The sequence below is a fragment of the Micropterus salmoides genome, unplaced genomic scaffold (genome assembly GCF_014851395.1).
Source record: "Micropterus salmoides isolate LMB-PRFRI ecotype aquatic unplaced genomic scaffold, ASM1485139v1 Ms_hic_scaffold_2, whole genome shotgun sequence".
Taxonomy (NCBI): Eukaryota; Metazoa; Chordata; class Actinopteri; order Centrarchiformes; family Centrarchidae; genus Micropterus; species Micropterus salmoides.
In genome coordinates this window covers 17,434,949-17,462,923 of record NW_024041150.1, presented here as the reverse complement: position 1 = coordinate 17,462,923, position 27,975 = coordinate 17,434,949, and the positions used below count along the sequence as shown (strand labels likewise).

Genomic DNA, 27,975 nt, shown 5'->3' with positions numbered 1-27,975 from the left:
AAGCCAAATATCGACTTTTTTATTCCGTTACATTCTGCACGAGACCTCGTTCCATTGGTATTAGTAGCATATGCAGCGCACCTGAGTGGAGCAGCATTGACTGGTAAAGCCGACTCTGCGCGAATCAACTTCAGCCAGCTGATGCGACAGCGGCACACGCAGTGACAGTCAGAGCTGGATGGCTCCGCCTCACTTTCCTGTCAAAGGTGAAAGCGAGTGTTTACAACTTTGATGAGAGGGTGAAGAGGGACTATCCTTTGAGGTACGAGAAGAGAAAAACTCAATGACAGTGAACTGCGGGAACAGCAGTCAGGTAAACTTGTGTTCTCTCCTCTCTAGATCACACGTAGCCTAATGTGAAGCTGCAGTGAGTCTCGCTGTCTGTCTGTCCTGCTAACCAGCTGAGCAGCGCAGCTATTGGTCTGTGTCTTGGTTGCATGCCAGACTATGACTGATTAATGTTGAGTGAACAATTTATTAGATTTGATAAACGTAGATGGGCCACAGTGTTTAACTGCAGCTCAGAAAGATGACTGGGTTGCGCATGGAAATGCGTTCATAAGCTAGTGCAAGAAATTAAACTCGCATTCGAGTGAGAAACATCTGTGGGACCAGTCCAGACAGGATGTGAGGGCACTCCTCATACATCCCTTTAAAACGAGACAGTTTAGTCTTACTTTAGATACAACTCTGGGCTAATGGGCTAGCTTACCGAGACGAGTCTTCATCATCCACAGATTAACAACATTACGTGCCTCTTCTTCAGATGCTCCAGTGTTTCAGTTCAGCAACAACCTGTTTTGCTGAGTGAAGAGTGAAATGCTGCCACACTTTGGAGGTTTTATGTTGTGAAGGTGTTACTCCAGCGCTGATGTAGTGTTGTTTTAGTAACTTTGCTGCAATATCACTTTACTCCGTTAAGCTGACGTTGCCTGCTCCACCAAATAACCCAGCAGATTGTCCCCCAGTCTTATCAGACTTCATGAGGGCTGTGTTAGTGCGCAGAGGTCTGTTCAAACCAGCTCAGGCTTCGTACAGAGGGAGGATTGTTGTGAGAGCATTGTGGTGTCAGGTGTGACTGGTCACGTAGTTGGTAACTGGAGTTTTTCAATATAAACATCTGAAAACTGAAGCCAAGTTTGCTCTGTTTGGGACTGTGAGCTGCACTTTATGAGAGGTGCTGAAGTTAAAGTGTGGATTTTTGGTGAGATTGTGAATTGAGAAGTGTTTCACTTATTTTTGGTTTCCGCCTCCTTGTCTCATCTTAACATGATCCTCTTGCGACTCAGTTTTCCTTATTGTGATTCACTGTAACTTATAATGCTGTATTCAAACCTGTCTTGAGTGAATTTAAAAAGGAAGATTGCTTTTTGTAAAATCAATAGATTTTGATGTGTAGTACTTTTTTACTTATACTAGGTTTAGTAGGTTTATACTTGATGACTTTTACTTTTACTTGAGTAACATTTTTCATGTGGTATCTGTACTTTTACTTCTTCCACCAGTGGTTTTTACATTCCACCGCAGACCAACGTGCTGAATGCACAGTGCATGTTTGCCAACCAGAAATCCAGACCCCTTAGTTATTCTCTTTAGTGACGGTAACAAATGTAATCTCAGCCATGAAATCCCCTAATACAGAACGTTTAATAAATGCCCCTCCAGAGATGAGAATATTTTGGATCATTGTAACACTTCAATCAACAACGCCTATTATGCCGTACCCCGCTCTGCAGTGGGTCACTCTGACCATGTTATGGTCCACCTGACCCCATATCCAGGCAAAAATTAAAGCTCTGTAAACCTGTTGTGAGTATATGTGACTGTTACAAACAGTCTGGATGAGAACACAGAGGCTGGGACGCCATACTTCAGCTTGTGGAAGGACTGCTATAACATCAGGCACCAGGGTGAGTTATAGGTGTGTAACTTGCCAACACTGTGGAGTCCTTCTGCTTCCTGGACCTTCCTAGTAAGTTCTCCACCTCACCTCCTCCATCATCATCCTACTCCATCCTCAATCCAGTGCGCTGCTGCAAATGCCAAGGACAAGGGCTGACTGCAGTGAATCATTCGCTCCGCTGAGAAGGTGGCTGTAATCTTCCATCCCTCCACGACCTGTACGCTTCCAGGACCTTTAAGCGAGCAGGGAAGACTGTGCCCCCACTGGACACAAACGTCTTGAGACACTTCCCTCCGGGAGAAGTCTGCAGTCCATCATGACTAAAACCTCATATCAAAAGAACAGTTTCTTCCAGAATGCAGTTGGCCTCATCAACAAGGCCTAGGACCCCAGCTGACATAGACTCTTATTCTCCCCACGTTAAATTAAGTCTCCACATCTGTTTTGATGATTAGCATTTCTGTACATATTCTTTATAGTATTCCTTTGGTTATTTTTTATATTATTTTGTTCATATTTTTATTGACTTTTGCAGTACTTTTTTACTTTAGATTTTTATTATTTTTATCTCTTACTGTTGTGCACCAAAATACCATGGCAAATTTTGTGTTTGTAAAAACCTACTTGGCAATAAACCTGATTCTGATACAAGTCAACATCTTTATTGGTCCATGAGTCGTGCAGCATCTGTCCTTGTTCAATCAATCCATCCTTGCCTCCCCAACACTCATTTACAGCCTCTGAGTCGATCCGTCTCCTTCTGTTTGCTGTCCTTGGTCTCTTTCTCTGACTCACTTTCCACTCATCTCTCTCCCCTTCTCTCTCTTTTTATCTAATCCCTCTCCACATGCACTGCTGCATTGGCTCTAGCCTTCTTAGCAGTAGAGTAAAAAAAAAAGGGAAAACAGAGGGAGTGCTGGTGGATACCAAGTGGTGGGGAGAGGGGAAAGACACCACAAAGAACAAGGGGGGAAGCACTGAACTGGGAGTGAAACAAAAAAGCCAAAATGATTGCGGCCGGTCAGAATGCGAGATAAAGCGGGCTAAGACAGAGGCTGGATGAGAGAGGGCGCCTGCGTCACAGCTCCAATCAGATATGACAGAGAGAGAGAGAGAGAGAGAGAGAGAGAGACAGAGAGGAGAGGATTGATGGGTTTAGGAGGCAGAAAGCCATAAAGAGGCAGAGGTCTATTAAAAGTGGAGTGTTGGGACGTACGCGGGTGCAGTGGTGATTTAAATTAAACGTGTGTGTGCGTGCGTGTGTGTGTGCGTGCGTGCGTGCGTGCGTGCGTGTGTGTGAGACAGGGGTCTTTGTGCAGCTTTCTCTACTTGTGTCACAATGGTGTGTGTATCTGTTATAACTGTGTATTTCTGTTTGTACCTCACTGTGCACGTATGCGTTCATATTTGATGTGTGCATATCTGGGAGTCAATCTGTCAATTTAACTTTATGGTCTGCATTTATGTGTGTGTGTGCTGACGAGCAGTGTTGGGGGGAGCGCTTTACAAAGTAACACATTACTGTAATCAGATTACTGTTGATAACTTCAGTAATCACATTACAGTTACTAATAACACAACTAGTAACTTAGCTTAGCTCCCCTTAATAAGAGCTCCCCTAAAAGCATGATTTGTGATATTTTGGGGGGTTTCTAAAATATTGACAGCTTGCTTTATTGACATTAATCTCTATATTTCTCTATCATCATGGAATGGACTTCATCCAGCCAGAGGGAACGATCACCGACCGTCCGCAGCGGTCCCTGTATGGCCCTGTACGCTCCATCGCCCCACTCCCTCTCCGGTACGGGCTGTGCCGCTAGTACAACCAACACGCTATGAGCGGTTTGTAATCGTTCCCTTTGGCTGGATGAATATTACGCATGATCCATGCACTACTGCAGTTGGGGGGTCTCCACAGCACCACACAACTTGAAAATTCTTCCCTCTCATTGTTTTACCTTTGACATCTCAGCATCATCTGATATTTTGATGAGGGCCAATGTCTTATTTTTTAAATTGATATTATTTTCAACAAATTAATATTTGGTTAAATGGTTGGAAGGACAACCTATTTTAAGTTATGTTTTATTGTAATGAAATTCATTATTTAAAAAATGAATGTTTCCAATGATATGTCCAACTAAAGTTCTAAGCATTATTGTACTGTATTTTAGCCTTGTTCTTCTCTTGACAAATGTTGGCCGGATGTTCACAACTTTGTTGTCATCTTTGTAGTATTAAAGAGAATAAAAGAGCAACCCTGTGTATGTCCTCATTATAATAAGGATTTGTGTTGATCTGGGCATATATGAGGTGTAACTTTACATTGTTATTGTGCATCACAGGTGATGTTGCGCAGTAATCCAAAGGTAATGGAACTAGTAGTGTAACTAGTTAATTTCAGCAGTGAGTAATCTAGTAAAGTAAGGAATTACTTTTAAAAAAAGTAACTAATGTGTAATCCACAAACTACCCCAACACTGCTGATGAGTCAATAATCAGCCCTCTGCATTTGAGAATATTTGGTTCCAACATACCACTCGCAAAACACAGAGGGGGGGGGGGAGAAGTGGGTGAGAAAGAGAGGTGACTGAGGACAGGCAGAGATGGAGGGGAAGAGTGGGGAAGGAACTGCAGAGCAACACGGTGCCACTCAGAGTGGCTCCCTGCCAGCTGACCACAGCTCTGAGTCTATTTCATCCACCAGTGCTGACTTTAGGAAGAGTAATGAGCGTGTTTACATGCATATCGTACTCTGGCAAGTAGTTTTTATTCTGATTAACTTCTAATTTGAATAAACAGTTGGTAAGGGTCTGCAAATCTCAGTATAAAACACCCTATCCATCAATATTCCATGCACATAAATAAACAAGCATTCCAGATAAAAGCGGGGCTGATGCATCAGAATGATAATATAAAATATATAATGAATAACAAAACCATACAGATTTAATGGTATCTGCAAACTATATAATGTAGAAATAGCAGTACAAAAAGAGTTGTTTGCAGTAGTTTAGAAGCAGTTTGGCCAGAGAGCCAAGCTTTGAAATGTTCCCCTCGGTGTATATCTTGTACACAATTCTGCAATAATCAATATTTTTATAATAACAATGGAATGTATATTGTGACAGTGCTCATTCATAGTGACAAACCCACAAATAAATATCACCTAACTCTGCAGTTCCTCTCAGCTCTTCAGTGTGTTAGCATCTTTCAGCTAATTTTTACTGCCAGCAACTTTACTGTTCATTCTCAACACTCTTATTAACCTTGTTTCCCGACACAGCAGGCAGGCTGTTGTTGGTGAAAAAGACCTGAAAAACCCATCCTCCACCACCTGCCCAGCACAACGGCAGACAAAGTTAGTGGCTAGCTGGTGAATGTAGCATAGCACGGAGCATTTAGCAACTAAACAGCCAGATATTCCCCTCAACAGTTGGTGGAGATCAAAGAGAGTGAATATTGGACTTGCATTCGTCAGGTGGCCATAAACACAACTCCAAATGAATGACAATGTTATTTCGGAAGAGCTTGTTTACTTACACGTCAACCATATCAACTTCATAAAGTGATCAAAAATGTTTATGTTATCTGTTGTTATAAAAAGTATATTGGCAAAAAATGTTGTAGCAGATATTTTTAATAGTGGTGTCCGCCTAAAAAATCCAGCCTCGGTCAGACTTTAAATTTTACTAACCTAAAAACTCAAACATCTGTTCCTTGCATGTACACCACAAAAAAAGAATTATCTAACAAACCATTAAACTTAACAACCATGTCTTGACTCACTTATGACAGATGTTGGCACCAACTCAATTATAAGTGGAAATCAATTATATCTGAAGCGTACAAGTCCAACGACAATCACAAATCCTCTACTTGTTTTAAGCTAATATTCTTCTTTCTAGTCTGATTACTTTTGCACATGTGTGATTACAGATATTGGTTTTCTGAAATCAGATTACTGTAGCCCCACAATGACATGTAATCAATTTCCTCCCGAACCTTTGTTGGCAGAAGCAGGTCTCAGCTGTCCTTCCCAGCGTCTGCCCTTCAATGCCTACTGATGCCCAGCCAAGCCTCGCAACCCCCCCCCCCCCCAACCCCCCACCCCCCGGAACCGTTCTGCTGATGGCAAGGCCGGCTAATATCTGCTTATCTCGCTGCCACACTGTGCTCTGACACACAGACTATTGGTAATATCTGGCCGGGAGATGCAGAGTCAGGAGAAATGGGAGCCATGGGGGAGAAAGAGTGCTGGCAATCTAAGAGAGTGGGAGGAAAATGCTGCCTGCCACAAGAGAGGAGAGGCATGAAGGAGCGGTGTGGCATTCTGTACTGAGGTATCTATCCTTTGAAAAAAGTGGCAGCTATTCTTACACAAGGATTAACAGCACAGTATGTATTTTTGAAGGAAAGTGGCTAATTGAAGTCCATGTTTGACAAAATGACAGAAGATCAATAATAGATGCCAATCAGAATACCGATACAAGAGTCTGAGATTTGGCTGTATCTTAACACAATTATAGATCCGCTTCTCGGCCGGAATTAAATTCTGAAAACAATATATAAATATTATATATAGTGTACTTTATTTTATTTAACCACCAGGCCGATCAGAGTTTTGTAGGTGCAAATAAGCAAAATGGCGACAGAAAAATGTAAGTCTGGATGTCTCACTGCCTGATTGTCACTGCTATACGGTTTCTTCTTAGTCAACTTATAGATATAACCACTCTTAAACCAGCATTTTTGTTTAATCGACATGACACACCTGCTCAAAGATACCAATATAAGACTAAATAATCTGCAAATTTTCGTTAGTTTGACTGCACTTGACTTGGTTTGGATTAAGTTACTTGGTACGGTTGTGTAGAAGCTTTCAGTAACAAATACAGTGCGTAGTAGAACACCTACTAGTATTTTACTGTCCTTATCAGATTGTCATCAGAATCCACTCCCTCTCCATATTCAATATTCCCAGGACGACCCTGGACCTCCCAGAGCTTTTTAACAATAAATTCACCACTGGTATCGCTGAGCGCCCTTCAACCTGAAGAGCCGAACCTCTGCCCACCGGCCACTCCAGATCCTCTTCACAGATCCTCTTCACAGGTCCTCAACAAGGTCCGCTGTGGCCGAGGGACTGCTAGAGTTGTCATTATCATCTTTACACAAGGAGGTAAACGCCTGCTACTTCCTAATCAACCATCTTGACTCCAGGCCTCTCTAACTCTTTTCTCAACTACTTGTGGGCTGACAGGTTTGGTGTGGAGAGCAAGCTAAGAGGTAAGAGTGTGTGTCTGTGTGTATTTTGGGAGGTGCAGTATTTGCGCTGGTCTTTGTGCAGGTATATTTAACTTTTTTACAGGTATATTCATGTTATAAATATATCTACGCTTGCATCCCTTCCACCATCCACATTAGGATTTGTAAAAACTGTGTATGTTTAGTAGATGTGCTTGGAAATGTGTGTCCTGTGTCACGCACCCTTCGGGGGCGTCCCAGCACCTCCCTGTGTGTCTGTTGCCAGAGCTGAGCGCCACAGAGCTCTGCTTCAGTTAATGAAGACTGGCATGACTAGTTCCATTTGGGCCACCATGAGAGCACTTCAGTCACCACACCACAGTTTGGAGACATCTGTTTTATGCAGCCCATTTTTAATCAGACGCGAGCTTTTTTCAAAGTCAAACATACCCATGCGCATGGATACTGCCAAGACTAAGCCACGAAGGCATAGTGTGCGCTTTGCTGTCTTGTGTCCTCGGTTAAAATTTTTGTGTGTTTCTGCCTCCTACACGGTTCTCTCTGTCGCCAAGCTCTGTGATCGATTGTGAGGTTATTGTGGGAGCGACCAGCATTTGGTCTCCCAGGCGCCGCAGTGACGATGACCCTCTGCAGTGGGCTCATCCAAAAATCACTTTGAAAAAAGCACACTGGCCAATTACTTTAATAGAGCAGAGCCACAAAGAGCCTTGCAACTCGTAAAGAAACAGGACAATTAATATCAGTGATAATAAAAGTGTAGTGAAGAAGCAGGCCCATCTGATGAGATGGAGCATGATGAACGTATTTAATTTTTGTGTGTGCCAATTCATCAGCCAGTTATAGCTATTTTTAAGGTGAGGAATGAGAGAAATTCACACCAAGTTTGCTTATGCCCTCCCTAATTTACAGGACCATACTGCAGTGTCTAATTTCCCAGATTACAGTGCATGGCAATCAAGCTGTGATGCTAAGCAGCATCAGACTGCTCAAATAACAGCTACACTGTGCTTACAGATTTGATGTTCAAAAACCACAGTATGTACAACCTGCTGTTTCACAACACTGTCATCCAAAAGCCCTTGTCGAACTGACAAAATATAACTCCAGTTACAAAATTAGACAGCACCTAGCTGAGTATCGGGTGTTGAAATGGCCGTGTGCATCCCGATATTTCATAGCGCTTTTGTGTTCATCGCTCCATCACACACCTCTCTTTAACATCTTCCCTTTTATCACTTTGCAGTCAATCTCACCCTGGCACAATCTGTTTGTTTTGTACCCAGCAGCCCCCTAAAGACGGCCCACTATGTGGTCCCTTAGATGGCCTAATTGATGCACTGATTGGCACGAGCAATGACTCTAATTGCATGAACCCCATTGGCCGATGGCATCACCAGCTCCCTATCGACCAGCCTGGCCCTTTCCCTCTCGCTGCCTCTGTGGGTAAAAAACTCTCAACTGGCTGACGTGTTCAGACTGGGGGAGATAATTTAGAGACAAATTAAGCTCTGTCATTTTTCCAGAAAATCAGCAGTGGCGAATAGGAGGCACATAACAGCATCCTCCTTGGCAGACTAAAAGATGACGAGTGTTTTCATGTTAAAGCTGATACTGCTCTTATAGGGTTCAACGTGCAGTATTATCACTAGGCCGACATCTGTTCTCTTTGACCCTTTGACCTGACAGTATACAACGTCTGCTGGCACAGTGTAGTGTACGGTTATTACATGAAAAACCAAGAGTACAATGGTAATGCGCTGTGCAGATTGACATATGACAATGTTATTGTGTGGTTTTTCTGCAATTAAAGGAGAGTAAGTGATTTTGCAGGATTGTTGATATTGGAACTCAACTGCCAAATATATACACACCCTCCATTTAGTGCTCCCTCAGAAGCTCTGCCCCCCAATTTTCAAATCTTTTCAAATTCTCCAGTGTTGAAACGCCGTCACCCTTGCCTGGTCAGCAGAAATTAGGTGTTATGTTTCACAAGTCTACTGCTCCAATAAGACCAGATCTATTACAACCTATGAGGGGGAAAAAGTTCCACAAAGTTAATCCTCTATTTTCTATAAATAGTCTGGAGAAGCATAATGTTGTATATTATAATGACATCAGAGTTCAGAGTAAAGATACACTGGCTTTTACATTGCTCACATTCATAATTCTTGACTAAGATGTTTCAGAAAAAGGCACAGGATTTACACTATGAATTCATTCACAGTACTTTTTGGGAATAATTACCAGTAACATTTAACAATTTAAATCTGAGCCAAACCCATAAAGCAAAATCTAGATCTAAAGCCCAAAGTGCTGCAAAATAACATGTTTAGAAAGTGCTTTTATGTAATCTCTAAAAATTTAAGAGAAAGCACAATGATCAAAGTCACACTGAGTATAATGATACAATCTATTTCACTGCATATATATTTAATCACAGCTTCTTTCATGTTTATTGCCTCTTTATTAAATTAATGTATCAGTCGCTGCCATTAAGTATTTGACTTGAATTGTCTCTGTGCTCTCTGAATGTTCAGCTCACTCATGTTTTGGTGCCAGCTTCTACTACTTTCATTTCTAAAGATATCACCAGAGAAATAGATGTTGTTTCATCCCTCCCAGTTTGTGTTGCTAAAAAGCAATAGCAAGCTGTGCAGTTTACCTGCTGGCTATATCTGACAGAGGCACAACCCACTCAAATCCAAGTCTGAACAACAAACTTAGCTTCAGTGTGCATTTCTAACCTTTAAAGCCATTTGCCAAACAGCTTGTACCAACACATCCTATCTTACTCCTTGTCATATGCTACCACAGATTGAGATGTTCTCACAAAGGGTCCAGGCAACAAAGTATCTTTATAAAAACAATATTGCAAGTGAGAGAGAACAGATTTTTCTTTAAATCCTAAAGATAGCCATGATATCGGCAAGTTGAAATGATGGGATGCAACAATGAACTGATGAACTGATTGCCAACTATTTGAATAATCGACTAAACGGTTTGAGTAATTTTTTAGGAAAGAAAAGTCAAATTTTTCTTTACTCCTCTATCACAGTAAACGTAATATATTTGGGTTGTGGACAAAACAAGCATCACCTTGGGCTTTGGGAAACACTGATCGACATGTTTCACAGTTTTATGGACCTGACAACTAGAGGAAATGGGTTCATCGGCAATGAAAATAATTGTAAGTTGCAGCCCTAATTCTTAATGGTTGTTCTGAGTGATTATTATGGTAATAACAGCACATAACCATTGACTGCTACCTGTCCTATGTCCCTGACTATATTTAAACATCCGTAACAACGGTTTTATGCCACGTTTCAATGAAAAACAGCTTCTGGAGATAGTTAACAAGGGGTTTCATAGGAGCGACCAGGCCATGCTGAAAGTGACCCCTATAAAACATATCAGTAATCGTTTGTTTGTTTGACCGTTGGCTAAGGTCTTCTATTTGACAGTTTTACAAAATAAGGGCCCTAAATTTATAGTTTCAGTATGGCTGATAGGAGGTCATGTCTGCAATATGGACACACTCAAGGGCAATGCTGGAGTCAGGCTGTAAACCCCGGTGCTGTGTGTAAGAACAACAAGCCAACGCAGGATCAGACAGGACCCCAATCAAATCAATGCAGGTTCAACATACATTGCCCCTGTGTGTGTTTCCGAGCCAGATCACTGGATCAATCCACAGGGAAAAGAGGTTGAACGAATAATGACCTGTCCTCTGTAATCATCAGTGACCTCCCTCTCTCTCTCTCTCTGTAGCCAGATTCTCTACTTTCTTGCATTCCCCCTCCAGCTCGGCTCATATACACATCAGCTTCATTCATCGCTCCCTTATTCCCCTTTTTTCTCTCCCTGTCACACTGGACCGGGAGTAACTCCTCTGTGGTGCCTCTAATCTCACATATTTCCCCCTCCATTCCGTCTTTTCTTCGTCTTACTGCCATACACAGTAATCCTCCGTTTCTCTTTTGTTGCCAATCGCCTTTATTTTCCCTTTTTATAAAAATTCTCTTTTCAAGCGACCCCCTCCACCCCACTCCCAGCCCCAGCTCCAATAACTCAAACAGTCCTTTCTTTGATGCATCATTCATGGTTTTGTTCCCTAATGCACTCTCTATCTCTTTCACAGCCACACTATCAAATCTTCATCATCAGCTTTTATCTAGTGTTCCAGCCTCCCCCCACCGCACTCCCTTGTAATGTCTTGGTTTCTCTTGCTGCTGCTGCTTCTTGCCCGATTCTACTCCTATCCATGCAGCAAAGCACAGCCTCTCACTCATCCCTGCTCTTTCAACCCTTTCTTCTATTCCCCCACCCTCCTATCTCCCTCTCATTCCCCTTTCCATCACTTTCACTTTTCTCCTCCATTTCTTCCTCACTCAGGCACCCATCCTCCCCCCTCCCCTGCGTATCTCACGTGTCCGTCTGTCATTCCCTGAGGTGAATGACTGAGCGCTAATGCCCAGGTCTCAGTAATGGGATAATCCTTTACATCAGAGCTGCAGCATCAGTCAGGCTACACGTCACTCTCTAAAAGCCAACGCTACCATTGAAATAGGGCTCTAATCTCCACATCACAAATCATTCACGCACCAGAACGACACACATATACGCCTATACTGACCGGATGTCTCATAGTCAAGGCTCCAGATCCCATTTTGTTTCTTATCGGCAGAGTGTTGCTATCAGAGAGAATGTTCCTGTGCAGCATTTACCTGCAGATAAACATGTAGTCTATAGGATGTTTATCTTCCCTGCACAGCAGTTCAGACGCATACATGTCGTGTGGCAGGATGGAGCAAAATGTATATACTGCAAAAGGTACATATCCAGCCTGAGGGTATTAAACTAGTGTCACAACAGTCTTTAAGTGCAAGATAAATGTATTTGTGATATTGTGTAGATACAGCTATAGTATTTTGCCTTGCACTTTCGTTTTTTTTGTGCAATGTCAGTGCTTAGTGCAAGGAACACTAATGCAACTATATATGCTAGTTCACACACACACACACACACACAGGTCGATTCCTGCCAGAGCTGGAACGTCTGGGCTCCCGAATGGCAGGATTGTCTGGGGAGCGTTGATGTGTTGCTTTGACTGTCCGTGTCCACCTGTGCCCAGAAATAGCTTGAAAAACACAATCTCTCAGCAACACCTGCTTTTTTGGCCTTACGTAACTGCAAGCGGAGACCACACAGAAACGAGCAGCTAGCATGGAGGAAGAGGAGGAGAAATGGGAAGTTAGGGGAGAGCCTGAGCCTGTGTGTGCGTGTATTTTTGAATGTCAGCGTGAGTCAGTACTGCGTACAGTGTTGTGAGCCTTTCTGCCATCAAGATATTTGAGTTGTCACGAAACAGTTCTTGGTAACGCCAAGTTTTTGATGTTGCTGCATGTCTTGACCAGTGGGCACTGCGTTGGGTTACTGTAATAATATTACTTTTCCCAGTAACTGGTAGTGTAACGGTATTTCCAAAATAGTAATATTATTACAGTTACTAATCCAAGTAACGCTGCGTTACTGCATTACTAGAACGCACCATCCTTGACGTCAATGCGCGACTGCGCGGCAGGTCAGCGGCACCGGAACATATGTTGTTGAAGTCAGCTGTTAGCTAAAAATCTAGCCAAAAAACTAAAGGAAGAATGGAGAGAACGAGGGGGGGAAAGATGTTCTTTCTAAGATGCAAAGAACATTTTCGTCTGCATCTGCTGAAACTGCCAGTGGGGGTGGAAGTGAAAGTAATATTGTAACATAACGAGTAACGTAAAAAATTACTTTTATCATCCAGTAATAAGTAATATACTAAAAAGAAATATACTAACTGGCCCAAACCATGTCTTGACCTATCAACTGATATGGTTAAGGTTTGGTTAAGTTTAGGCAACAACGAGTCTTGTTTAAGGTAAGGGAAAGATCAAGGATAAAAGAAGCCAGCTTTTACTGGCAGTAGATGATGGGAAGCTAACCGCAGCTGAAGTTTTCAGGTGCTATAATAATGTTATGCTACTTCTACCTTTGCTCCCGAGGAAAGCAGTGAGGACAGTCACACATTACCATTTCAGCAGAACAGGTTACCGTTTTTCATTAGCGGATGTTTCCAGAATCATTTTAATCTGTGTGGATTATTCTGATTATTGATGGGATTTATAAGTATACTTATCTGTGTTACATAAATATACTGCATAGAGGGAGAGACCATAAGATAGAGAGTTAAAGTAACATATGGAGCTGTATTATCACACTTCACCTCACATAGGTAGAAGCCCTGATTTATGTGTTTTGATAGAACAGGGTACTTAGGGCGACCTTTCAGAAGAAAACTAATATTCTCCTTGACGGCAAAGGTACCCAGGCGGAAAGCCTGTGAACTTGTCAGTGTGCCTCATGCAAGAGATCAGCAAGCCAGCCACAGATGTGACATTTATTCCACAAAGCAATAAATGCGTGTAGCACTTCTCTATAACTTATAAGCCACTGAGAAGAGATCATGTATGTGATATCTGTGTGGTATGCACGTGTGTATGTACACGCTTGTGTGTGTATGATAATTTGATTATGTAATATTTAAAGAAAGTAGGGCTGGGAAATATGGCTAAAAATGTTATCACAATAACAAATTTGATATTGATAATAATCACCATAAACGTCAAATCATTATTTCTTTCAAGTTTAAAGGCTGATATTTGCCCCTGAGTGAAAGCTGAAGAAACCACATGGTTATTTGTGGGTTTAAACGATTTCTTTATGGTCAAACACTTGATGCCAAACAGTGGATCACTTCACAAATCTGAGGTATAACATTCAAAACAATGTTATTCTGCATGCAGCAGTGTGCAATTGTAATTCTAAGCCATGGACTATTTGCTTGGTATGTGCGTATAACGGGAGTTACAGAGTGTACACAAACATGCATGTACACAAATGCAAACCCTACCCATTCAAATTACAAATCTATGAGTCCTTTTATTTATTTCTCTTTTGCCTTTATCTCTTCAAGATGCTTTCACATATTTCTCACTGCAGAGAGCCTGTTTATATGTGGATGGTGCTTTTCTTGTCATCCATAATGGGATGCAAAGAGCCGACAACAATCCTGCACCACGGCAGCCATTCCATCACAGACACAGACGGCCAAGTGAATGATGATTCCTGTTTTGTGCCAGGGTCTGTGCCCATCATGCATCAGTTGGAGATAACATGATAGACTGGGTGTTGGTTCCGATTTAGTGTGTCCCTGGAAGCAAGGAGGCAGTGGAGGCTAAATCCGCCTATACCCTAGAACTACCGTTTTGGCTGAAATGCCGTGAATTTGACTCAGAACCTTCAAAGCCAATGAATATAAATACAATTCACACATAAATACAACTAAATGAACAATGGTAAAATAAGTATCAAATGCTACTGTAACTATGTTGTTTCAAAGACTTTGTTTCTCAAATGTGTTTGGGGGAAAGGGAACTACAGAGATATGATGCTGCAATGACAAAAGCTCTTCACCCTGGTCTGATGCCGGGTACTTTCAGCTTTATGATGATGACTGACTGCAAGTGATAATTTACCACCACTTTACTGCTTACAGGTTGAGAATAATGGTGGGGATTAAGGTACAGTAGGTGGAAAAGGTTTTTAAAGAAATGTGAAGTACAATGAAGTCTGAAACAAGGTCTTATTTGAGCTAAGCTCTTTATATACATCTTCTAGCAGTGTTCAATATGAGCAGTGTTCAATATGAACGGGGTTTTTCAGGTCACTGTTCAGTATGTTTTCTTCACAGAAACTGTATCTTTCCATCATTTTTGTTTTACGTTTTCAAGTGATGCATAAACAATGTTGTTCCAACTTAATGCCTTGTCATTTAATATATTCTCATCAATCAAAATGTTCAAGAGTAGTTCGTCATTAAGTTAACATCCCTATTCAACATGCTTCCTATCTGATCCATTACTTCTTGGGTAAGGGAGCATCTTAATTCTCCTCCTCATTTACGGGCGGACCAGAAGTGTTCAACTAAAAGACAACACCCTGCTGTGCTTTCTGGCTGGATCTCACACTAGTACTACTATTTGGACAAGCAAAGACATACACTGTAATTAAACTGTGTTAAACTAGAGATGCACTGATTGCAATTTTCTGATTCTGATTTCCAATTTTTTTTACAGGTCTGACCTGCCATTTTAATTTTGGCCAATTCCAATTTTCTTTCTTTATAAGAACTATAATTGACAGCATACATCAACATTTTTGTAACTTTTGTTTAATGGAAATGTCTTTCTTTCTTTATTAGGATTCCCATATGCACCTGCATAAGCTTTGGCTATTCAACTTTATGTGCATAATAAAACACTGACTATTAATTACATTTTACCTTTTCTTTAAAACTGCACCAAGTTACAGGACCTTCTCTTTCACTCAAACACATCTTTTAAAAAAAGTAATCCAGGTAGGGCTACCAGACAGAGCTTTGTTGTACTTAAAATCCAAATGCACCAGTGGCAATCATGCCAATTGAGCTACAAACAATCGGCTAATCGATCAGTGCATCTCTAAATAAATTTTTTATTTTTTTTGCTTCATATAAAGGTTGTGTAGTAAATGGTTTGGGAGGAGTACGCATTAAAGCCCTAGAATCCGTAAGTCTACAGAGTTATGCATTGGTAAATATGTTGAATACTGTTTGGAGATTACACAGGTGATGAAAATGCTGGATGTAAATAGGATGAAGCTTATTTACAATGTCCCAATACGTAATAACTGTAAATAAGATTTTTCATACCGACTAACATAATGCATATAAACATGCTGACTGAAGGGCTGACAGGTATGCAAATCTCTGTAGACTTTGTCACTCCAGGAATAAAGTTCAGGTGTGTCTGTTTAATACTGCACCACCTCCCAGCCCCGTGTGAAAGTGTTATCACTAACCTTGACTTCTAGAACTCTTGTGAAGCATTTTACTGTAATGCGTAAAACCACAACATTTAACTTGTTCTCTGCTCAGCTCTGACTCTAAATCCCTGTCTGACGTGACTGACCTTGAAGTCTGTCTGTAACAAGAGTAAATGTAATAGCATTATAACTGTTGTACAGAAAAGACTCGTGAGCTAGAGAGGGCACTTGGCAGATCAGATTATTCCCTAAAACATATTTACTCTTACACTGCAGTGACAGCTATAGTGAAATATGCCCGAGGATAGTAAACCTGCATGTGCGTGTCCCTGCGTGCTTGTGTGTGTGTGTGTTTGTGTGTGTGTGTGTGTGATAGGTAAAGTCACAAAAGCTGCGTAGGCATACAGGAGTCAGCAGTCCTGCAGTGTACAACACATTGTGGTCAGACAACAAAGAGGACAAGTCATCTCCACAGAACTTCAGGCTCTCAAACTCCCCCTGATTTTAACAGTAGGTGATAAAAGCCACTGCTGTGCTCCATTCTCATAATATGCTCAAAAATCACATGCACACACACATTTTGCTCCTGCCTCTACAACAAAAAAGTACCCATTACACACAAAAAAAGATGGCTATATAGAAAGACAGATACACAGATAACCCCATGGCAGACCCCAAGCGTTGAATCTCTCAAGTCACACTTGGAAATAACATTCTTCTTCAGGATATTTTCCCTCAAGCCTTAGCAACAGTAGGTCACCACATGAGCAGAAAGGAATCCATTCACCACACCCCTGGGCATGCTCAGTTCTTTGCCCTGCAGGCATTCTGTGCCTTTGAATCTTCACTGTATTTGCTTTTTATTATATATATGTATTTGGCAGAAGGCCAAGGGATGGCGCTAGCTCCTGTACGTTTTTACAACTATTGAAACAGTTATCCTTTCAGAATGAACAAAGATACCTTTGGCCAAGGTTACAAGGAATATCAAACACAGCAAAACTGTCGTGTAGTAAGAGCGAAGCCACAAAAAAAATATAGCTATGTGAGAGCTTCTTTTTTTCCATCCCTCTGTACACATCTATAATGGCCAACGCACAGCTGGCCTTGTCATTTCTTATGCCCTCTGTTGGCCTAGGAAGGGACCAGGTTGTTTTCCACACGGAAAATGCAAATGAAGAGCTTCAACAAAACAGCCGTAATGTGCCCGAAGGTTGAGAATATAAGGTCCCGTGCCACTCCACACAGGCACTTGTGGAGCTGCTACTATAGTGCAACAAAGATATGATCCATAACGGCATTCCCTCCGAATCTGTACCTGACAAAAGTGTTAAGGAAGCACCCAGGGTAGCTGGAAGCACCACAGCTGAGGAGCAAACCCAGTGCCTATGGTGGTGGGTAAGTGTATTTCCTCTGTGCCACCCTGGTGCTACCTCATGTGCGCATCTGTATGCATTCCCCCTGCAGTTTGCCAAAGCATTCTACATTTACATGTCTTCCGCATGGCTTCTGGCTCAGTTAAAATTCCTGTCCCTGGGTAGCCCTAGCTGGAGACTAGCTCGCGATATGAATGAATCCTGTACCAGTGAGCCAAGCCTTTAAATAAAACCATCGCCCAACCCTGAACCGGACCATAGATAACATATATACCTGGTTCAGGTCCATTCTGCACCCCTGAACACTCTGTTAGATAAGGCTGAAAAGTAGACAGGGGGGGAAAGGGTGCTGGCAAGGCACGGATAAAACATTACAGACATAAAAGAGGGCAAAGGTGAAGAGGATTTAAGTGCAGAAAGGGCTGCCGAAAGGATGACAGTCAGGAGATTCGGGGAAAACATGGAAGGAAGGTAAGGTGATAATAAAAGGAATGACTGGACTAAATGGAAAAGAGAAAGTGGTTGTTGTAAAGAACTTGTTAAGGGGGTACAAGCAATGCAAACAGGAAGGAGAGTAAAGAAGCAGGACAGAAATTAAAGAAATAGGCAAGAGGATGTTAAGGAGGTGGTGTAAGAGGGGCCTTCCTCCATAATGACATCTAAAATCCCCCTAATTGGTCAAATTTCTGAGCAGGCATCCGGTACCCTGCTCTGGAGAACAAGTCGAACAGAGCGCAAGAGAGAGAGAGACGGAAGGAAGGGGAAAACATTTATAGACACAAGGGAGGTGCCATGAAAAGGTTGAGCTATGTGAGCCTAATGAATTGAGGGATTGTACCAGAGCAGCATTGACCTCCGCCCAACTCCCTGCTCCCCACTTGCCTTAATTCCTCTTTCCACGCTCCCCAGCTTTCGCTACATCGTTGTAAATGTATGTGCAGCTGAATCAAGTACAATTTTTGAAAAATGCATTTGGCTTCAGATGATGACACAAGTGGGGTTTAGGACGGCCCAGGGACATTGATTGTAACAATGAAAGAAGAGCTCTGGGTGAGGGGTGTGAGAGACAGGAAGGGTGCTCTATGAGGGTCTCTGCAGGAGACTAATTTATGAGCATCCTGATCAATGGGTTAATTAAGTGGAGAGAGGAGAAAACGGAGAGGGCAGGGGGTGGCCTGAGTAGCCAGTGGTAAAGAAGAAAGGGGGAGGGATGGAAGGGCAAATGGGTAGAGGTTAGGAGAGTGACAAGAGGAAATGTAGACAGATTTTTACAACTGAAGATTTGGAGGATGTGGAGCCGACTGTGGAAGTCAAATTCCCTTGTGTGTTTAACTAAATTGATTGGGAGCATCCAATAATTCCCTGATAGGAATTTCTTTATGTTGGTGAGGATTATGAAATATCGGCTCACCGACTTGAATCGATACGACTCTACCTTTTCAGATTTGTCAAAGTCTTGCAAAATAAGATGTCAAGAACGCAATCCATGGGTCAGCCATACAGAGACCTTTGGAAAATCAATTCAGATATTTACTTGTCAACAAAATCTCAAAGGGAGGAATCCACATGCCACGCACACACATACAAATCAACTGTACTTACACAACACACTCCCTTGCAGCTGTACTGTCTTCCAGAATGTGAAACACGTTCTCCTGCGAGAGGGATAGAGCTCGTCCAGTGAGATGTGTTTATTCCCCACAAAAGGAGAGCGAGAGAGAAAGAGAGAGAGAGAGAGAGAAAAAACAGGGCCAGGAAATCCTGCTGACTTGCAGCCTTCTAAATCACAGCTCCCTTCTCCCATTCCTCTCCTTATTTCCAAGTCCCTGGAGTTTAAACCCAAATCGTTTCATGTAGGCACCAGGGGAACTCTGGCTGCGTTCCTCCCAGGTCTTTGTCTTTGCAGAAACACCCCCAACCCCCACACATTCCGCCATCTAAAAGCAATACATAGATCCCAGCATAGCAATCTCACCTCTCGTTCTCGTTAGCTGTTAGCGTTAGCATGTGAGCAAGGTTTCACTCATTTACCCTGGCTAATTAAGGTGACAAGACGCTATCTTTCTTCTATCTAATGGTGAGCTGTTCCCCTCTTTACATGCCATCTATACATTTCTGTCTTGTTTACCTTTATAATCTACATTTCCCGTACTTATTATATTTCCTTGTCCTTTACACATTTCCCCCTCTTTCTTACACCTTTGGTGGATTCCAGACATTTAGAGGGGACGTATGAAGGGCACTGCACGGGGGAAGATGAGTAATTTTCTCCAAGATACTGTAGCCCGAGGGTGGCAGATAAATGCACTCAATAAAGTTGGGTACGAGTCAGAACACTGACATTTATGTTCCTGGTGTTATGAGCTGCTATCTGTGCAAGTACAGTCCACAAAAATCTGCTCGTGCAGGGTGTTTGGCCCGGTAGTGATGCACACAGATTGGAATTTAGCCCTTCTTTCCTTCAACCATTTGTCAACAAAGGAATTTCTTCAGCCTTGAGAGACAGTGTGAGCTATAGATGAATGATTCAACCAACATGCATTGTTTTCGATGAAGGATGGAGGATCCACTTGCCGCATCCTTAAATATTAAGAGAAAACAAAAGGAAGCGCCTTTGGTTAAAACAAATCAAAGGAGAAAGGCATGCCAAAGGTTTTGCAGTCTTTGCTCTTTAATGTGTGCAACAAAGACAGAACCTTTCATTGTTGTGTATGTGTTTTCATGTGCACACGTGTGTCCCCGTTCATCCTGAGGGTTAGTGTTTTCTTTGCTGATTGTGACAATAACGGCGACGATCATTGCCTGCTTGGAATTATCGAGCGCGAAAGTGTAACGCTGCCATTCTGGTGCTCATTCATCACTGTCGCGCCTCTGCTTTCGTTTTCCAACCAGCACATACACACAAATTCAGCCAGAATCTAGCACGGGCTTGTCAAGGAGGAGACATCCTAATTTACTATGTAAGAACAGGCTTATTCTTTTCATTAGCGTACACCATCGCAACAGCTAGAGCCCAGCAGACTAACAATGCTTCATCTGGAGCTAGACGGCACATGGAAGTACTTGAAACGCTCCATTTGTTTAGACGTGGAGGGGTTGAGGCACAATTCTTCAAAGTAAGGTTGAAGAGGTGACGTCCACTGCTGAACAATAAATGTCTTGGCAGTAAGGAAGTAGTGACTATGTCGCTGAAAACCGCTCATTCAGAGCTCCTCCAGGCAGCACTCTTAACAGCAGCAGAAACCCCTGGGAGATCGACAGGAGTGACTGGTATCTCTGCATCCTCAAGTGTTTCCATTAGCCAGCCTCTCTGGCCATGCCTCAGCTACCATGACCCACCGTCACTTATGTCAACAGATGGACATCAAATGGATAATACCCTAGCTTGTACTACGGGACAGCCACTGGCTTTGCTGCCACGGAGGCTCATTTTGTTGGACTGTGTGTGTGCCAGCAGAAGAGGGAAATATGTGTGTTTTATAACAACCCTCATAATTATACAGTGCAGCCACAGTGATAACACTAAAGCACGTTGGCCAACACAGCCACTGCTGCTGCTGCTTCCTTTGCCAGCATTACCATTCAACTGGTCTTTCTCTAGCTAGTTGTTAGGGCTTCGGCTGACAGCTCATACTAATATGTGTGGTGGAGTGTCAGCCCATACTAATGTGTGTGCAACAACAGGGAAGAGGTAGCATATAGCAGATGTTAGGAGTGCAAAATAGAGATGGTGGTGTAATGTTGTGGCATTCCTCTCCATTTCTCTCTCCCGGTTGTACAGTGTGCTCGTTCACTGCTTGCTTTTCTGAATCACCCTCCTGTTTGCTCTTCAGCTTGCTACCTCCGCTCTTTTCCATTTCATGTGACATCCGCGGTCACTTGACTTTCAGAGCACATTCTCTCCTCCTCGCTCTGTATGTGTCTGGGGTAAAGTGGCAGAAATAGCGGCCTCCCTACCTGCCTGTCTCCAGGACCCATTGACCCGGAGCTTGTTTGCGATGCTGAGGGTTTACTGTGGAGTCCTCGTGAGGATGTGGCTACTCCTGACCTTGAGATGCTGTCAATACCATAACTCACTCAATTTATCCACGTCCCCATCGATAGCAATAAGCTGTGTGTGCTTGTGAGACAAATATGCACTACAGTGCTGTGTGTGTGAAAGACAGTAAACAGACAGAAAACAGTATTTTTCATAAACACAGTAATCTCCAAAGTTATGTTGCTGTGAGATTTGTGTATAAAATCCCTGGACTATGAAAAGGATTGCAGAGGGTTATTAAGGACAACACTGATGCACGCAGGTAGAATTCCCATGGATGCACCAGAGAAATACAGGGAAGTCACTCAGTTTGCCAGAGGGATGAGCTGCACTGCTCACAGCAGCAAGTATTCCAACTGTCAGTCAATCTGATTGGCCAGAAAGCAGGATGTATTTAATCTCGGCTGTTGCTGACTCCGGTGCTGTTGATTCGATCAAATCTGTATCGTGCTTTCTATTCAGGGCCTGACTCTGCAACACAGAAGCATGAAATCCCATTGTAGCCTTGCACCTCTATTAGGAATGGAATTATGTGTTGAAAAATCACTCAACAGTGGTTTTAATCTGTTCAGGTTTTCAACTGTCAGAGGGAATGTGGAGCTGGATCCAACGTCCTGCACTGTCAAACATGAGAGGGCAGCTACCAGTACGGAGCTGGCCGATGGGTGTTCTGTGTGGTTTCTTGCTGTCTCTGTGACGGCCTTTGGATTTTATCTCTTTGAAGAAAAGAGGAGTAAATGTTCATTGATCCTGGCCGGTGGTCAGTCTAGTTCTAGCAGGAGATGGGAGGGGAGCCCATGTGAAGGTTGCTGCTGCTGCTGCTGCTGGATGGAGACTCGGGAAGCGAACATCGGGTTTTGTTCCATCGAAATGTGGCAGAGAGGGTTTGACCTTGATTTAACCTTAATGAGCCCACTGGGGACACTACAGTGCTGCTCATCTCAGGTTGACAATATGGGCGTTTGAATACAGACAAAGGAGACCGAGGAAGAAATGTTTGGAGTGGGTGTGTGGGGGAAAGACATGGGAGACAGAAACAATAAGACAAATAAAATAGTAGAAAATACAGCAATAGGCTGCAGAAAATAGAGGAAGACTGAGGCTAAGAGAGAGAGGAAGAATGGCAAGTAATGGCTCTAACCCCTCTTCTCCATCTTGCACCCCAGAGAGCAAAGATCTTATTCAACAGGCTCAGGCAAAGGAAAGAGATGGGCCACTGTGGAGGGACTGTGGGAGACCAGCACTCTAAGAGAATCACAACAAAACGGACACACTGACAGGCTGAGGTGGAAAGTTGGAGGTACTTGTCTCAGAGAACTATCCTCAAAAACATAATATAATCTATTACCTTTATTCTTCCAATAACTATAAATAGAAAATTGCCAGAGAACAATAGCATTCACCACCACACACATCACATGCATCATATTACAAAAAAACAGACAGTCAACTTATGCACTATGCTTTTTTTCCCCCAGCTGCAAAATACTGGCGCAAGGAAGACATGCTAATGCTTAGGCTAGCTCATTTTGAATGTAATCAAGTGTTTGGTCGTAACGATTTCATGTCGGGATTCTGCACAGCACCATAGAACACTGTTTACTGGGCTTTATCATAAAGAAAAAAATGCAGCCTCCAGCAATTTGGACATTGCAGCAGTCGATATGGTGATATCAGTGGTTTTTTGATCAGTCCTGCACCCTTTATATACACGGGCACGTGCTGGAGCACACACGCAAAACCCAGGGAAAATGAAACAAAAAGCTTCAGGTTTAAAGCCTCTGCGGGGCTCTTCCCCTTCCAAAAAGATGCTGCCATAGCAACGACACACACTCTTCACAAAAAAAACCCAACAAGACGGGCTCCCTTGGAATCAAATAAATGAGTCGGCCACATGTGGATGGAGAAGAGAAACAAATGAATGCAGGAATGAAGGCGATAAAAAAAGTCATGCAGAGCATATATGGTATTTCAAAAGCCTACTGTCCTTCACAGAGGAGGGAAGCAGTTCAAAAGATGAATTCATGTAATGGGTGAAGAGTAGTACATGACAAGGAACACATGTAAAAGACTGGGTCATTATATGGGCAGACAAGTGCTCAGGGAAGAGGGAGACTCATATTCCTATTGTGCACAGCTTGTTGTCAATTACCAAGCCTTCCTGTATAAAAAGAGCATACATTGTAGGGCTATTGCATTTAATCGGCTGTATTTTCTACTAGAAAAGCAGAAAAAAAACAAGGTTTGTGTGTTTTTATAGAATCTGCCGAAATATTGAACATCCACTCGTAGCCCGAGTAGACCCAAGAAGACAGATTTCTGTGTTACCTCCATAAATAAGGTGTTCATTAAGTATGTGTCTGTAAAACACATTGCTTTCAGTTACCTTTTGTAGACAGATTCTTCAAAGGTGCAAACAGGTTCCCACAATTATTTAATATCCTGTCTATTACAACAACCACTAACTGCACAGTTTGGGACCTTCGAGTTGGCTGAAAAGGAGAAGAGAAATTCTCGCTGTTGGGGAAATAAAACGATGCCAGCAAATACAAATACATTTCTCCACCTTCACACTCACGTTGTTTGCCTTCCTCAGCTTCCCACAACAGAAGGGAGACGTTAACAACAGCGCCTCCCTGAGGACTTGCGTGTTCAGCCAGCTTTGGCTTTACTAATTCATTTTCGACTTTGCTAAACAAACATTCAATTTCACCAGCATTCATCAGTCGGGTCTCCAGATCTCCAGTCAACATGTCAGCTGCCATAATGCTGACGATTTGTTGCACAGATGACATCTCTCACCTAATATTAGCAGCAACTGCTGTCATCTCCACAGTGAGAAAACATCGCAATGACTCGTCTACTGTCACTGATTTATCTCCAGTAAAAATAAATAGCGAGGGATAATATTAGCAGCAGTAGACGCACAGGTAGGGATTCTGAGGACTGTGACAGTGGGATTGTGATGGCTATTTCATCCCACCCTGTCACAACACTGGCCTGTATCTGACTGCTTAGCAACACACAGGAGGAGCCATCAATCTACCCGAGAATGCGCTTTGATCGCTTCGGCCCCATCTGCCTCCAGCTTTGCCACACCTTGCCAGGGAATGGGTGGCGCTGTGCAGTGTGTTGACAGGGTCTTGCATGCATTTGGTTGGGACATATACAGAGATACAAAAAATACATACATGATTCTCACACACATAAAGTCTGTGAAGGCCTCCCTGACAAGTCTATCTTGCACTGCTGCAGAAATGCTCTACGACGTCTCCCCCTCTATTCGATTCTTTTCTCCCATTCTGTGTGTACATATTTCTCTCTCCACACACTCCAACGCCTGCAATCATTCTACACACTGCATTAGCGTGCCATCTTTATCCCTCTTAAACATCTCCACAGGTCTTCAAAGTTCCCAGCCAGCCGCCATCGAGATAAATAACTATTCCTCTGTGACAACATCTATTTAGCACAAGGACAGTCGCACATTTAGTTCCCCTCCCCATACCTCCATTAAAACGCTTTCTCCCCGCAGAGATGTCCCTATCTGCTATATGGTCAGGCTAGCTGCCTAAACCAGGGAAAGAAGCCGAGCTGAGCCGAGCAGAGCTGCCTACCCCTTCTTGTCGCTGCAGATAAGAACAGAGGTCTACTTGTCCCTGCTGAATTCTATCATCTAGCAGGCCCTGCCGATCCGAATACCCCACAACATCAGCCACAGCATATAAATGCACCCCATTCTTCGTGCTGTGTGTGTGCATCTACTTGTGTGTGTATGTGTGTGTGTGTGTGTGTGTGTGTGTGTGTGTGTGTGTGTGTGTGCATGTGGAGGAGAGCATTTAGGGTAATATGTTCTCATGGTCCTGGCGTTTCCTGGGTCCTTTGAGTATAAAGACCCCATGTAAATATGCTCATATTCAGTTGAAGGATGATTTAACTGTTGAATGGGGGCCTTTGTGTGTGCATCATTTCAGTCATCTGCAAAATGCCCATTCCACTCCTATTAATTCCCCTCTTATTCCAGACAATACCCAATTAAAGAAATGCACAATGATCGCCATATGCACAATGACTGATCCAGCATTGATGCAACCTCAGCGAAGCACTTTGATTAATAAGCTCCAAATTCTGCATGTTACCAGGACAGTGAAATGATCTCAGCCGGACTGAATAGCAGCCTCTGTTTCTCTCTCGTTCCACCAGAGGATCTCTGAGTCTGAGTCCTCATTAATGGTCCAGAGGATACATCTTCTCTGTTGTGAAGGAGCAGCACCTCTGCACGAAGCTCGACTCAGTCACAACAGGTCTGACATCGCCACACAGCACATCACATACATGTGACATGTGACATACAAAAACATGCTGCAAAATTTAACAGATTGGCCACAAAACTGCTCAACAACCTGTCATTCATTCCAGACATGTTTTGGACAACTCCAAATGCCTTTGATCAGTGGGCAATTGATCCATACATACAACATGTATATTTATTCATATTCCAAAAATATCTTTTTAATGACATGTCATAAAGGCTTTAAAAACTCATTTGCAAAGAAAGGTCCCTCATTTTAGCCCCAGTTTTCTGATTCTGATCTTCCTTTCTTAATAGCATTTTTTAATTTAGGTGTCAACCCCCCCCTCCCCCCAAAAAAAGAAAACACACACACACACACATTAAGAATGCAAATTGAATGCAAATTGGGGGAAATGATCAATTGAAACGACAGATTTTAGTGTGTTTCTCAGATTTCTCCGGTTAAGACTCATCTCCATGTAAACCTCATCCTACCTGTTAATCTGTGATCCAAGGGTGCTGGTGGGGGGCCAGATTCCCAGTGATGTATTTTTTTTTCCTGAGATTTCTTCTTTCTCCTCCTTGTCCTCTTCGCTAACCTTCCTCCAGCAGTGGTAAGTGTCAAGCAGACAAAAAAGTGCTTGTTAAAAATAAATTTAACAAATATACCAATACAAAAAAACCTTCAAAAATGCCCCACCACAGCACTAACTCGTTCAACCTAACCGGGCCGACAGGTGGGACTTCATGACTGGAGACAACGACAGTGGAGGCTGAATACCAAAAATACAACCGCTCTACTGCATTACACACCACCTACAGCAAGATAGCCTTGTATGATTCCCCATCCGGGCAGGCGGGCTCGGCACGCTCTCCTTCTCCTCCAGCGCGGCAATATATTTATTAATTTCTCGGCTGACAGTCCAGTTTGCCTCACGAATCAACAATGTACGTTTTTTTATCGAGGCCTTCTTAATACGACAAAATAACTCCAAAATTCCCCGGACGTGTCGGCGGGCTTTCGGTGGTTTTGACAGCCGGGGAAGTGTCACCTGTGTTGCCCAGTGGTCGCAGCAACTCAGTTTTTGAGCGTTTTTTTTCTGGGACCTTGTCGATAAATCCTCAATAAATCCCCTCGAGGAGCACTCCGACACCGCCGAGCACCGACTCGAGTCCCGGTGCAAGCGTCGGCTCGCTTTTAGCTCGTCTAAAAAGGTAACGGGAGGACGTGGACTGCGCGGTCGTCTGGTGCTCGTCTTGTGAGAAGATGCTGCCGCCGTTGCCGCTGTGTGGACGCCGTGACCGCCTCGGCTAGCTGTGGCGTACGCGCGCACGTGCGCACCCTCGCAAGCACGCACGCTCGCTCCCGGCGTGTGACGCGCGCGCTGCAGTGTCCTCCCTAGCAAGCTGGTCGTCTTGGCAACGCTTTCCTCTGACCTCAATATGGTCGCTTTTTCTGCTAAAAAAATGTGTCGCGTTTACCTCAGTTTCTGTCGCGAGGACAGCATGCTCACGTTCACTCAGTCGTGGAAACAGAGGCTGTTAAACCGCTCCACTGTACAGAGGGCGTCCTAAGGTTGGTGTCCATCTACTCCTGCAGAGGGATGTGAAAAATTTGTGCTGAGGAGTTTCATTTTTTCGGCATCCCTCTCCTCCTCTCCTCCGCTCGCATCCAGCGGGGCAGATCTGCATCAGCATGACGTCAGAGGACGTTAAAGGGATACTAGCCCTTTTTTTTCACCTCAACCCCCACCCCCACCCTGCATCTTTCCTTTTCCACTATCCCTTCACTATTCACCCAACCACTTTAAGCATCCCTCTATGATCCTCAACTCAGTTTTTCCCCTCCATCTCTTCATTCATCATATAAAGTTTACCCTTTCACCACAGAGAACATGTAATTCTGAATGGTTAATGGCAGGCTAACCATGTTAATCATTGAGGGATAAACATCATAGCAGTACTTTCTGTGCCAAATAGGGTATTAAGTGAATTTTACACTGATACCACAGAAGATAAAAATTATATAACATACAGTAAGATTAGGATACGCACACACTAACCATCACTACAAGTCCCTTTAGGAATGTGATACTGATATTTGTGGGGGGTTGGTTGCTGACTTCACCAGCTTGCACATTTATTAATTCGATGTTTTACTTTAAGGGATAATAACCATCTAACATCCAGCATG

The 27,975-nt window shown here is 43.1% G+C and overlaps 1 protein-coding gene across 2 annotated transcripts in view; it reads right to left on the bottom strand.

Annotated features, from left to right (window-relative positions):
- Nucleotides 1–27,507, bottom strand: part of nlgn2a (neuroligin 2a) — a 194,548-nt gene extending 167,041 nt beyond the window's left edge. For both annotated transcript variants that reach the window (XM_038732099.1, XM_038732101.1), the window contains exon 1: nucleotides 26,277–27,507. The gene's annotated coding sequence lies outside the window, so the exon portion shown is untranslated. The remainder of the gene's footprint in view (nucleotides 1–26,276) is intronic.
- Between the last annotated feature and the right edge of the window lie 468 nt (nucleotides 27,508–27,975).